At 40.6% G+C, this 12,006-nt stretch overlaps 1 long non-coding RNA gene across 1 annotated transcript; it reads right to left on the minus strand.

Annotated features, from left to right (window-relative positions):
- Window positions 1-5,410: 5,410 nt before the first annotated feature.
- LOC139621664 (uncharacterized) lies at window positions 5,411-8,908 on the minus strand. Its single transcript, XR_011691042.1, has 3 exons — window positions 7,166-8,908; window positions 6,700-7,064; window positions 5,411-6,583 (listed from the first exon to the last, which is right to left on the minus strand). It is a non-coding gene; the product is annotated as an uncharacterized lncRNA (long non-coding RNA).
- Window positions 8,909-12,006: the final 3,098 nt, after the last annotated feature.

A 12,006-nucleotide genomic window follows, 5' to 3' on the forward strand; every position in this document is an offset into this window, starting at 1 on the left:
TAGAATTATTCTTCTTTTGGTGTGTGAATGTTTTGTGAGGTCACATGATGCAGACTCAAACAGATTTATTTGAATGGGTTGTTTTACAGTGTTGTTGGACTGTGACACTATCTGCTCATGTAGCTATGACAGTTTACAGTTTATTATATGACTCACATCAAAGATGATCAGTGTGACATTTAAAGGTAATGTGGATGAAGCTGTTGAAACAGTTAGCCTGCCCTGGTACTGAGCTAAATTTCACCAGTAATCAGCTGATTAACTATCAAACCATCTCAATCTGTCTGAATTAACTTTTAACTATCTAAACACAGACAACAGACAAGTTCATGGACTGGTGACTCAAGACCTGGTCAATTAAAAGAAAATCAAATGAAATCTGCAACACAATCAACACTACAGGCAAGTGTCACCACAACTGAGACTCATGGTGCGTTTAATGACATCTGACCAGTGTTTATATGTATGTGCCTAAGTTTGTGTGGTCCTCTCATTGCCAAAGTGCATTTGAGAATGTGAAGTCCCTCTTGTGTTCTGCCCCTGTTCTTGCTGCGCCGCAGCTTGATGAGCCTTTTAAGATCCAGGTGGATGCCAGTCAGGTGGGTGCGGGTGCCGTTTTGCTGCAGGAGAGTGATGGTGTAGACAGGCCTGTTCGCTATTTTTCCAAGAAGTTCAATTCTTATCAGTTGAATTATTCAACAATTGAAAAGGAAGCGCTGGCACTCATTTGGGCGCTCCAACAGTTCAAGGTCTATATTGGTTCAGGCAGTCCCCTGACTGTGTATACAGACCACAATCCCTTGATGTTCCTCATTTCGTTGCGCTGTCCAAATCAACGGTTGATGCAACGGACTTTATTCCTTCAGGCTCATAGCCTAGATGTTAAGCACATTAAAGGCACAGATAATGGAATGGCAGACGCTCTCTCTAGGGCTCTTGTGGCCTAGACAGTGTCTGTTTGTTAATTCTTCCTATCTGCTGTTCCTGTCCCCCTCTTAAAATGCTTCTTTGTAGGTACCTGGTTGCAGAGGTTGGTGTGGGGCAGAGTGGGAAGATTAAAGTTCCCAAATGGTTTGTTATTTATTTTCAGTGATCCTGCGGGGACCCTGTCTGAAGGGGGGGGGGGGGGGGACCCCTATGGTCGGTGATGGTATTTTACACCTCTGGTCATTAGTGCTTCCTGGTGACACCTGGGCCATGTCCACTCACATAACACACTTCACACTGACTTACTGATTGTCACACTCCATGAGTTAGGTTTTTTGGTAAGGAATCATGATTTTATTCCTTTGACTCTCTAATAAACAATCCTTGTTTGACGTTAACATGGTGTGTCTCCCTCTTTGTCATGGCTGTGAGAGCCAGGCTGTGACAACCGGTGACTCAAGACCTGGTCAATTAAAAGAAAATCAAATCTGCAACACAATCAACACTACAGGCAAGTGTCTCCACAACTGAGACTCATGGTGCGTTTAATGACATCTGACCAGTGTTTATATGTATGTGTTTTACGTTTGATGCCACATGAAGAGCACCACTTGATGTCCTGCAGTGTGTGAGGCACAACAGTTCCATCAAACTCTACATCATACAGTGGTGACCAGATAGCTGAGTGGTCCTGATGCATCCCATTCATGTTTTGAGCAGTGAGACCCTGGTTCAATTCCCGGCCCACTGGACTCTTTGCTGTATGTCATTCCCCCACTTTCTCTTCTTCTGTTTTCAGTCTGTCTTCACTGTCCTCTCCAATAAACAATTCAAAATACAGATAAAACTCTCATACAAACTCGATACTTTACAACCACAGTAGAAGCCCTGATGGTTTTGGGGATGTTGTGGCGTTCTGTCTGTGAGTTTTATTTTAGTGACTAAGTGGTCCTGGTCTGAAACAGTTTGAGAAACATTGCTGTAGAGGAATAAGGCAGGACCTGAGGGCAGAGATCTCCTGACTGAACTGTCACATTCATTGTTTAAAAAAGAAAAGCGCTTGTGTGTCCTCATTTGATCTTTCAGCTGTCGACGTGTGCACCTGTAACTGAAGTTTTTACTGTCAAAATATACTGACCCTTTTCTCAGACCTGTGATGATCTGCTTGGCGGTTGAGGCTCAGTACTCGGGAATGTCCCAGTTTTCATGTCAGCGACTAGGTTAGCAGACAAGACGTGTGGCTGCGGTGTGTCATCCAGAGTTTTGCTTTCTCACCTGTTTTTTACATGTGACATTCACAGTTCCCAGTAAAATCAGACAAAGAAAAGAAAAGACGAGGTTCTTCACCATAGATGGCAAAGAAACTAACTCAGTGGCTGCCACCACTGTTGCCACCCAAGTGGGGCAGTGAAGGCATCATAGAAGGGCGGAGCCTCGTCAAGTGTACGACCTCATCTGACTGCCTCCTGTTTAAAGTTATATCGATGATGCTGACATGGATATTTGATTATATATCTATATATTTGAATGATATTATAATCATAATAATCATCATCATCATCATTTTAATATGTGCTGCTGAGATTGCTGCCAAACATTTTGTTGTGTATTTATGTGCAATGTAAATAAAGAACTGACAGTATATCTGTCTATGTAAAGAATCGATCTGTTCAGCACACTCAGCTTCAGGAGGCCCCTTCACAGAAACTTGTAAAAACAAGATGTTGTTGTTGTTGTTGATGTTCTCAGTTCTCCAAAGGTTTATTTTCTCTCAGGTTAAACTGAGGAACAAATGCATCAGTGTGGCAGAGAAATAACACAGATAAATCTACTACGATCACTGTTGGGATTTTTGTTTAACCTTTGATTTCTGTTAGACAACACAGTGAAAGTCTGACTGTTGTGACGGCTCATCTCCTCTGTGTCTATATGAAATGAACAGTGTGTATGTGTTCAACTGATCCCAGAGAACAGAGTTGCACTGTTAAAGGTCTGAGCCCCTCTCTGCTGCTGGGTCTCCATTTAAGCAGCCAAACTTGGCAGCGGTTCAGATCCTCTGTTTTCATGCCAACCTTTTCTCTTTCTCTCGCCCTCTCCCTCTCTCTCTTGGTGTCTCTCTGCCAACGCCAGCCTGCCTGCCTGTCGGGGCGAATGCTTCAGGCTGCCATTAACAGGCCAGGCACAACTATTCAGACATGCCTCCATGTTCAGAACTTCTAATGACTTATCTTCTGGCCAAGTTCCTGTCGACCTACACTAACATCAGGTGTGTCATTGCTCCATATGAAGGGCTAGTGATATGCTATTGTAGTGTTAGTGTGTAGCGTTGTGTGCAATGTGTTAGGATGAAGGGGACCAGGATATCATTGGAGGTGATCTCCATTTATTCTGACAAAAGAGTACAAGAGCAAAATCTTCAATATGTTCGTGTACCACACAATTAATCTAAGGTAGCAATTAGAATTCAACAGAAAGGCTAAAACATGGAAATTTCTCCGCTCACAACATCCTCACTTACACCTCCTGTGGAGTACAACAGCAAATGGGAGAGGAAAGGCAGGAAACCCCACTTTATAGTGCATGCTGGAAAACAGAAACTCAAATGTTGCACATTGTGATCAGGCACCTGCTCCCCCAGGCAACACAGCATGTCGTTTGTGAAGATGAGATTATAGGTGCCAGGGCTTCAGTAGTATATGACGACTGCTTCAGACAGCTGTCAACATTTCTGATCTGTGTACCAGGCTTTTGAAGACTGGTGTGGTGTACAAATGTTGCCCCCTTTGAGATCACCATCTCTGTGTCCAATACAGTCACAGCATATCATAATTGTATGGTCGTATAAAAACTCAAATTTTTAGTGAAAGCCACATGCTCATTAAATTTTTACTTTTGTTTGACGTGTAGATCTGTCTCAGTGGACACAGCTTGTGGAGGTGGAATTCCCAGCGAAGTTTGGGATGAAAGCTAGAAGTTTTCTCTTGTCTTGCCTGGATAGCCAAGAACACACTGAAGTTATTGTACTTGGCCTCAAACACATTATCTAATGATATAGTTACCCTAGATGTCATTGCCCTAGCACCAACGTAAGGAATTTCAGAGTTACCTTTGAGTCCTTTAAAGGAGCTATTTGTCTTGTTATTGTTACATAACTAACATTAGCATTAACTGTTTACTTACCAGTCTAGAAGAAACACTGTGAATTCAGCATCAAACTTCATTCTTTACTCACCAACACCTGTCTACAGAGGTGGAAAGAAGCACCAATGCAAACTCTTGTTTTGCTTCTATTTCTATCACTTCTTTTTGTCTATTAAGGTTAGCATGCTAACCAGCTACCTTTGGCCGAATTGGCCCGTCTCGTCACTTTCCAATACCAAGTCACTGTAGTGTCCAGGCTGCCATGAAGAAGTAGCCGCTCAGAAGGGGTATTATAACCTTGGCAAGACTGCTATGTAAGCAGCTGTTAATGCTAATGTTGGTATGTAGCAATAGCAAAACTTACAAATAATTCATTTCACTCCCACATAAAACAAACTTAAAGAACTGCCTTTTTTCACCAACATAATATTGTCAAAATCAGACACTTCCTGTCTCAGAAGGATGCAAAAAAATAGTCCATGCATTTGTTTCTTCTAGGCTGGATTATTATATTTCCTCATAATCAAGCTGAACCTACATTTCTCTAAAGAGTCTCCAGCTCCAAAATGCTGTAGCTTCAGTCCTGACAGGAACCAGGAGAAGAGATCACATCTCTCCTGTGTCAGCTTCATCAACTCCTAAAATCCTCCTCCTCACCTACAGAGACATTAAAGGTCAGACACCACTGTATCTTAAAGAGCTGATAGTTCCCAATGATCCTGACAGCACACCTGCCATTTTATGTGACCAACAGGTGCATGCTGGGTCTGGCTAAATGCTGAAATACAGACAGTGTATTATCAGTATATCTCAGCTGTGTCTTCACTTCTACACTCTAAAAAATAATGTAATGGGTTTACTCAAAAAGTTATGTTTACTTTTTGCATGGATCTTTTTAAGTTGTCCTAACTTCATTGTTAATTGAGTAATCGGTACTAGTGCAGCATAACAAGGCCAACTTAAATAGCCACATAAATACAAAGCTATATCAAGTTGAATCTAATTGTTTTTTTTGTATATATTACTGAATTTTCACATTGGTTGTACGTGATATATGTTTTAGGTACAACAAAAAATTAAGTACAATGACCATGTTTTTTTTATATATTCAAGAGATAAATCAAGTAGTGTTTACTTAATTAATTAATTAATATTCCTTGAAATGTTGTTATCTCATCATTCCAATTTAAGTTGTTACTTGTTAAGTTGCTACTCAAAAAAACATATTAATTATAGTATATGCAACTCATTTTGCTCAAGTTGGGGGAAATAATAAACAAGAACCATAATTCATAATCAAAACAGTTTATTTTATGAACATTTTGCACAAATTAAGTGCAAATATTACACAGCACCATCAAAGACTTGCTCCTGATAGTTCTCCAATTTTAAAGCTGTTTAACTTACATTTCCATTTTTTGATGATCTTGCTGTTGTCATTTTGGTCAATATTTTCTTGTGTTAGTGTGTAGTTCTTTACTGTGAGTGTAGTGTGTCTTTATAGTGTGTTAGTGTGTGTAGTGTGTGTATGTAGTGTGCTAGTGTGTGTGTATGTGGTGTGTGTAGTGTGTATGTTGTATGTCACTGTGTGTAGTGTGTGTAGTATGTACAGTGTGTTATTATGTGTGTATTTAGTGTTAGTATGTGTTTATAGTGTATGTGGTGTTAGTTATTTCAATTTAGACTAGGTCTATGCCGTTTCCCTCCACTCACAATGACCGAGGATAAAACTTTTCATTAACTTAATCATAAAATGAAAAAATACTGTACCTACAGTTTATGTGCTAGGGAAAATATTGATTTGTTTGGGATTAAACAGGTTAAACAGCTCTAGATTCAGAGAACAATCATAAACGAGTAGAGTCAGTGACTTCAAACGACTGTGACTCTACTGAAGTAGAAGGACATTTCTACATTTTGGCAAACTAATGAACTATGCCTTTATGGTTATCCATCCAAATTAAGGGCAAATATAGCACCATCAAAAACGGTTAACATTCTGGGTCAGCTGAAAACAATACACTCACCAATATTCCAGCTCTCCAGACATGACAATCAACTTCAAAGACCTGAATAACATGAGCAGCAACCATCTCAGATGTGGGCTGAAAGACATTACACTGCATAATCTAGGAAGAGCAACTTGAACAGTAAGTCCATCGCAGCACAAATGAGAGGTGTCCATTTTTGATTTTAAGCTCTGAGGCTCAAAGGGGTTTCCTAGCAGCTTTTGCTTTAGAGATGTGACTTTTGGGCTGCATTTCTGACTGTCTAATTTCAGGAACACCTTCTGAAATACCTCGCAAGTGTACTTCAGCTCTCGTGGGTAGCTTAGATTGAGGGCATAGATGAGGCCCATCAGCAAAGCACAGGCTCTTGGCACATCCAACCCTTGCAGGACTTCTGTGCCCTCTATGATGATGGTTGTGCTGGCTGGATCAGATGCTGTAGTACCTTTGGTGAGTAGGATCTTCATCACCCAACTCTCAAGATCTCCAGTTTGGCTCTCAGAATCCTGAAAGCAAGAATATCAGAAACAAATATCAGTATTCATTGTCATTAAGCTGGCACACTCAATCCTCTACACAAAAAATAGTCAGAATGTCTGAGATTTAACCTATATATACACACAGTGTCCTGTCGATGGTGCCTGCCGCCACAGCCATGGAAAACAGATACTGGTTTTGCACTTGTTTCTTGTTTTAACATAGTGAAAGGCAAACGTATAGAAGAGTATTAGGGCCACTGGAAAACAAAATTTAAGGAATAATTTCTGACTTTTTTTCACCTACCACATATTCGAAAAGACTGTCCTCACTTTCCCCAAGGTAGACCACTAAGCAGCGAATGGCAACCTCTCTGTGTATTATCTTATATTTGGCAGCCCCTCCTCTTGACATCACCAATGGCATCAATCTTGGTATGCAATGGTCCAGATTTGCCATAAAAGTTGACTCCAGATTGGCAGTGGTTATTCGTTTATATTCTTCCTTGATCTGTGTGACACAAAATAAAGCAACATGGTACAAGAGATATCAGAAGTCATACTCCTGCCAAACTGCCAATTCCAAATACAACAAAATACAAAAACATTAACCTGCTCAGGAAGAAATAGAGCAGGCCATCGTTCCTTCAAGTCACTGACAGGTGGAGCCAAGGTGACAATTTCTTGCCTCCGAGTGGAAAAGGTCCTTTCCATTTTCTCACTGATGATCTGGGAATTATTTTTCTTCTTTACCTCACTTAGAAGATCCAGTCTTTGTTGCTCAAGGTTTTCTTTGGTTTCTCCTAGTGGATGAGGTGGCAGGTAGTTTGCCTCACCCTTTCGAGCTTTCTTCACGTTTTTTGCAGGCATCTTCTCATTGGCTCGCTTTTTTTGGAGGGAGTTAACATCAAGCTCAGGGCACCCAAGACCCCTAAGTTTCGATCTGTAATTGCCCATTTTAAATTTCAGTCTTTGTTGCCATCCGTAACATCCATTGTAGGACCCTGGTTCTTTCAGGCAAGGATGTTTTTGGATCAGTGTTTCTGCTACATCAGCATATTGTGCACTTGTAGGATAAGCAACATATTCAAAGATGCTTTCAGCTAATCTCTCAAGGATGTCTGGTAGGATGGCAGTAGAGCTGAGTGGACATCCATCTTTACTGAAAGCTTCATTACCAGCTGCTAACACAAGCTCTGTGTCATTGCGGAAACGTGGTATTGGAAATTTGGAGGGCCAAGACTTTGAGCGCAGATTTCCATGCTCAGGTGATGACAGTATCATTGTATCACCGGATTCAGATGAAGCAGTACTGGCAGGCTGAGCAGAGCTGCTGGCTGCACCTGTGTCTGAGCTGCTGGCTGCACCTGTGTTGGATCTATCCAGGTCAGTTACAACGAATTGGATTGAGGAGAGATCAACAATATGGACAACCTTAATTGTGTCTTTATCTTTAAGATCTTTTGTTGATGCAAGAGAAAAAAACTCTCCTCCAAAATCAACATCCTTGTAATGTAAGGTAAACTTCCCTGCTTCCAATCTATATTTCTGTTGCACAATAGACTCTAGCTCTAGCACTGTCTCCGGTACTCCACAAGGCAGTTCAAGCTTGTCAATTATATGGTCTTGAACAATAACACGAAGTGCAGCAGGTTTACTCAGATTAGATGTTTGAACATCTGTGAAGAAAAAAAACACATGATGTGACTCTAATATTTGACATAATATGTGAGCATTGCAACATCTTTGGCCTAAAGGTTTGCTGGCATACATTTCACATTTTTTGGAGCCATGATGTTAGCAGAACATAAGAATTACATACCCAGAACATCAGAATCATGAAAATCCATTTCCTCATACATCGCATTCAGCATTCTTTCAGCAGGTGAAATATTTTCTGAAAACGTATAGCATAAAGGGAATAAAACAGTAAATACTTTCTTATTAGCTGCATCGTATCATCTTGTGTCAATTTAACAGTCCATTGTATGCCATTGAGCACAATGAGAGTTTGTACCTCGGGATTGCTTGTTTGCTGTGAAATCTGCCATCTTTTGCCATCACTAGATAACACAAAGACAGTGTGAAGAAATGCATCTATGGCAAGTAAATGTATCGCTTCAGAGTAACCATACGCTTCCCTGAAATGGTGTATGCAGCTAAAGGGAATATATCAGACAACTGAGCTGGCTCAAGAACTGTAAGAGTTCGTGTATTCTCAAGCTCATAGCTTCCAAGGTGCTCAATGTACCAAGCATCTAAGCATTCCACAATAAATCCAGGTATACCATCAACAACCACAATCTGAATCAGCTCTCCAAAATCAGGAAGGCCACTTGTTCAACCACTAGCTAAGATCATTCCAGTGGCATATCTAGTGCCACTGTAACAGACCGTGTTAGCCAAGTGAATACAAGACTTACCAGGGTACTTGGCTTCCACTGCTGTCTTGATGTCCTCTCTCAGCACAGTCAAATCTACCTCTGACAGTTTGGTCACCTGCAATGAAGGTTGGACAACCTTATTGACATGTAGATGATAGGCAATCATCATCTGATGCTTCACTGAGAGAGAGAGAAGAATGTTGCGGAAGGAGTGAGTATGTCTGACAACACGTTTAAAGAAACTATGTTTAGCTTCAAACCTCATTGTCCACAGTGACACAAGTGGTCCAAAAGCCTTTATCAACTGAGGATAATGTTCTATGTAATGATGCTTTGGAGTGAGTCTTTGACCAGGGAAAGCTTCACAGAATCTGTGTCGATGCTCTGATATCTTACTGTCCAAGAAACAAATAGTCTCATCTGTATGGACTGGGGCTACAACAAGTTCTACTATGTCCTTGAGGTTGAGAAGAACCTGCCATGTTGGGTCACTCACCGGTATCCTTGTGCCAATGATGAAAGGAAGGAGTCGCAGCAAAGCCCAATTTTCATGTGCATTCCCACCAACAGTTTTTTTAACAGTAAAATTAAGGGGTACTGATTGTGGTGCATCCTTCTCATCTGTCCACTTATATGGAAACTCTCTGATCAATTTATTCAGCTCTGAGAGAGTGAAATATTTGTTCTTAATCAAGGTATCTAGGCACAGTGCTACTTCTTTTGGTATGACACCTTCAAAAAGATCATGCAGCAAATCAGGGGGGGGTAGCCTGACAGAACATCAAAATACTTAAGTTTTTCTGTTAGTGGACATTGTCGCTTTACGCCACAGCTATGGTATCCACTCACCTGTGCAGTCTGAACATGCACTGTGTGGTCTTCTTTGGTCCGGGGAGGGAATTTTCCTGTTCGAACCTCACAGTCTTGCAATTTGGAGCGTTCTCCAAGACACCATCTACAGATGTATGAACTTGAAAAACTCTCAACAAATCCACTGATGGAATGAGCGCAAAGGTTGTCTGCAATGACAGAAAAGACAGTACCTTTAACTTGTCTGCCAAGAGAGGGAATGTAAAGTCCATCCTCCTCAAGACTACAAAGATCTTTGAGAAGTGGCTCCAACACAGCATTATATCCATATTGTTTTATGTCCTCAGCTTTGCATAGAATGGCTAAAAATATTGAGGTCAGTGAGGACCGGAGCAATGGTGGTACATTTGCAAGAACCCAATAGACAGCAGTGATTTTGTGCTTTTTTCTCGATGTTCCAAGTGGATTGCACACTTCAAATTCATCCACATCCTTGAGAGAATTGAGAGCTATTGCTAGATCATTTTCAGAAAATAATTTATTAGTTTTAAAGTGGGTACCATCATGAAATGACGTGTACTGAGTTTCTGTGTTTTCTGTGTTCTGTATTTTTTTTACCACTGTTCATTAGGAAATCTTGCATTTCCTTCTTCTTAAAAATCTCAGATAAAGACTTCAGAATAGGTACATACTGATAGCTTCTTCTCTCCCGGGCATTAAGCACATATTCAACTGGCTCCACCACAGAGAAATGCTCCTTAAAATATTCATTTCTCTTGTAGGCGGTGAACAGAGGACCATCACTCCTCAATGCTTGGCTGATGGGGTTGGATTTACAGAGTTTTGTTGCAATGTCAGTGATCACAGAATCATCAAGTTGACATTTATGCTTTGCAAAGCATGACTGCAAAATTTCTTTCATAACAGGACCAGATGCAGAACTAGCAATAAAGTTTAGCTCTTCGACCATCTCATTAATACACTGTTTGGGCACATTAAATATGCTTTCCAATTTCAGAAAGAGGTGGGCAAGATTAGCTTCAATTATGTTAGGCAATTCTTTCCTTTCTTCATCACAACCCTCTCCACACTCAATATCTTCATCATCAGGATCATCCCCTGCATTAACAGGATTCACATCCCTGTTTACAAGCTCAGCCTTGAAGTCATCCAGTGAGTGTGGAGTGTGTTTGCGTGTCCTGTGAGAGGCGAAAGTACCATAAATGTTCGTTTTGAAATGGCAGTTTTCAAAAACGCATGTGATAGTTTTATGTTTTTTTAAATGACGGCCAATATGCTCAAAGTACTCCCTCTCTGTGGTGATGGAGCTTAGGGTACAACATGGACATTTAAAAGACAAGACATCATTCACCTTTGTTGTTTTATAAGATGAATGACTTCTTGTCATGTGTGATTTAAGGCTGGCCCATGTTTTGAAAGAGCAATAGCATTCCCAATAGAGACAAGGCAGAAATTGCCCACAATGCACATGTCATAGCCGGTAGTGTTTTAAAAGCTCAGTCTTTCTGGGAGTTTCATATTTACAAATTTTACAGCACCAGTTCATTGTGAAAAGGATTCGGTGAAAATGTTCTAAACACTGCTTAACAATAAACCAGTGGACAATCAATAGCTGTTGCTAGCGAGCTACTAAAATGGCGGCTGTAAGGCTTACCTTTCAAGTGGTATGGACAGCCACGTAGTAGGTTAATGGTCCTCCAGCAATAATTAAGATCCCGACAGAGGACTTGTCAGCTGTTCCAAAGCGAAAAGATGAAATTCCAAAGCAGACAGTAGCTCTGTGCAAACAAGCAGACACAAGTGCCTCGACTTTCCAAACAGGCTGCACGTGGAGTCTCTCTTCTGCTTGAGTAGCCTCGCCCAGGTTTCAAAAGATTATTTGAGCTGAACCAACTTAATATTTGAGACAAATTGAGCTGATGCGCTTTTATGCATTCAAATTACACAGGAAAATGAGTCTGGATATATATATTTTTTTCAAGTTGGTTTAGCTAGATAAATCTAGTAGGTTACTTAGTTAAACAAATAAATGCTGCAAACTTAAATGTTTATATTGAAATTGCATATTTATTTAAGTTGAATTTACTACCCCCATGCTTTATTCTTTAGAGTGTACTGTTAGTGAGGTGTGTTCTGCTGTTTCTGATCATCCCTGTTGTGACTGGGAAACTCACAATGTTAGCTTAGCAGCAGAGACAGTCTCACTGTTGGCTCTGTATCATGGTATTTGTCTTTACA

This window comes from Trachinotus anak, unplaced genomic scaffold, assembly GCF_046630095.1.
Source record: "Trachinotus anak isolate AG129_WGS33_773 ecotype Australia unplaced genomic scaffold, CSIRO_AGI_Tana_v1 ptg000005l, whole genome shotgun sequence".
Lineage (NCBI taxonomy): Eukaryota > Metazoa > Chordata > Actinopteri > Carangiformes > Carangidae > Trachinotus > Trachinotus anak.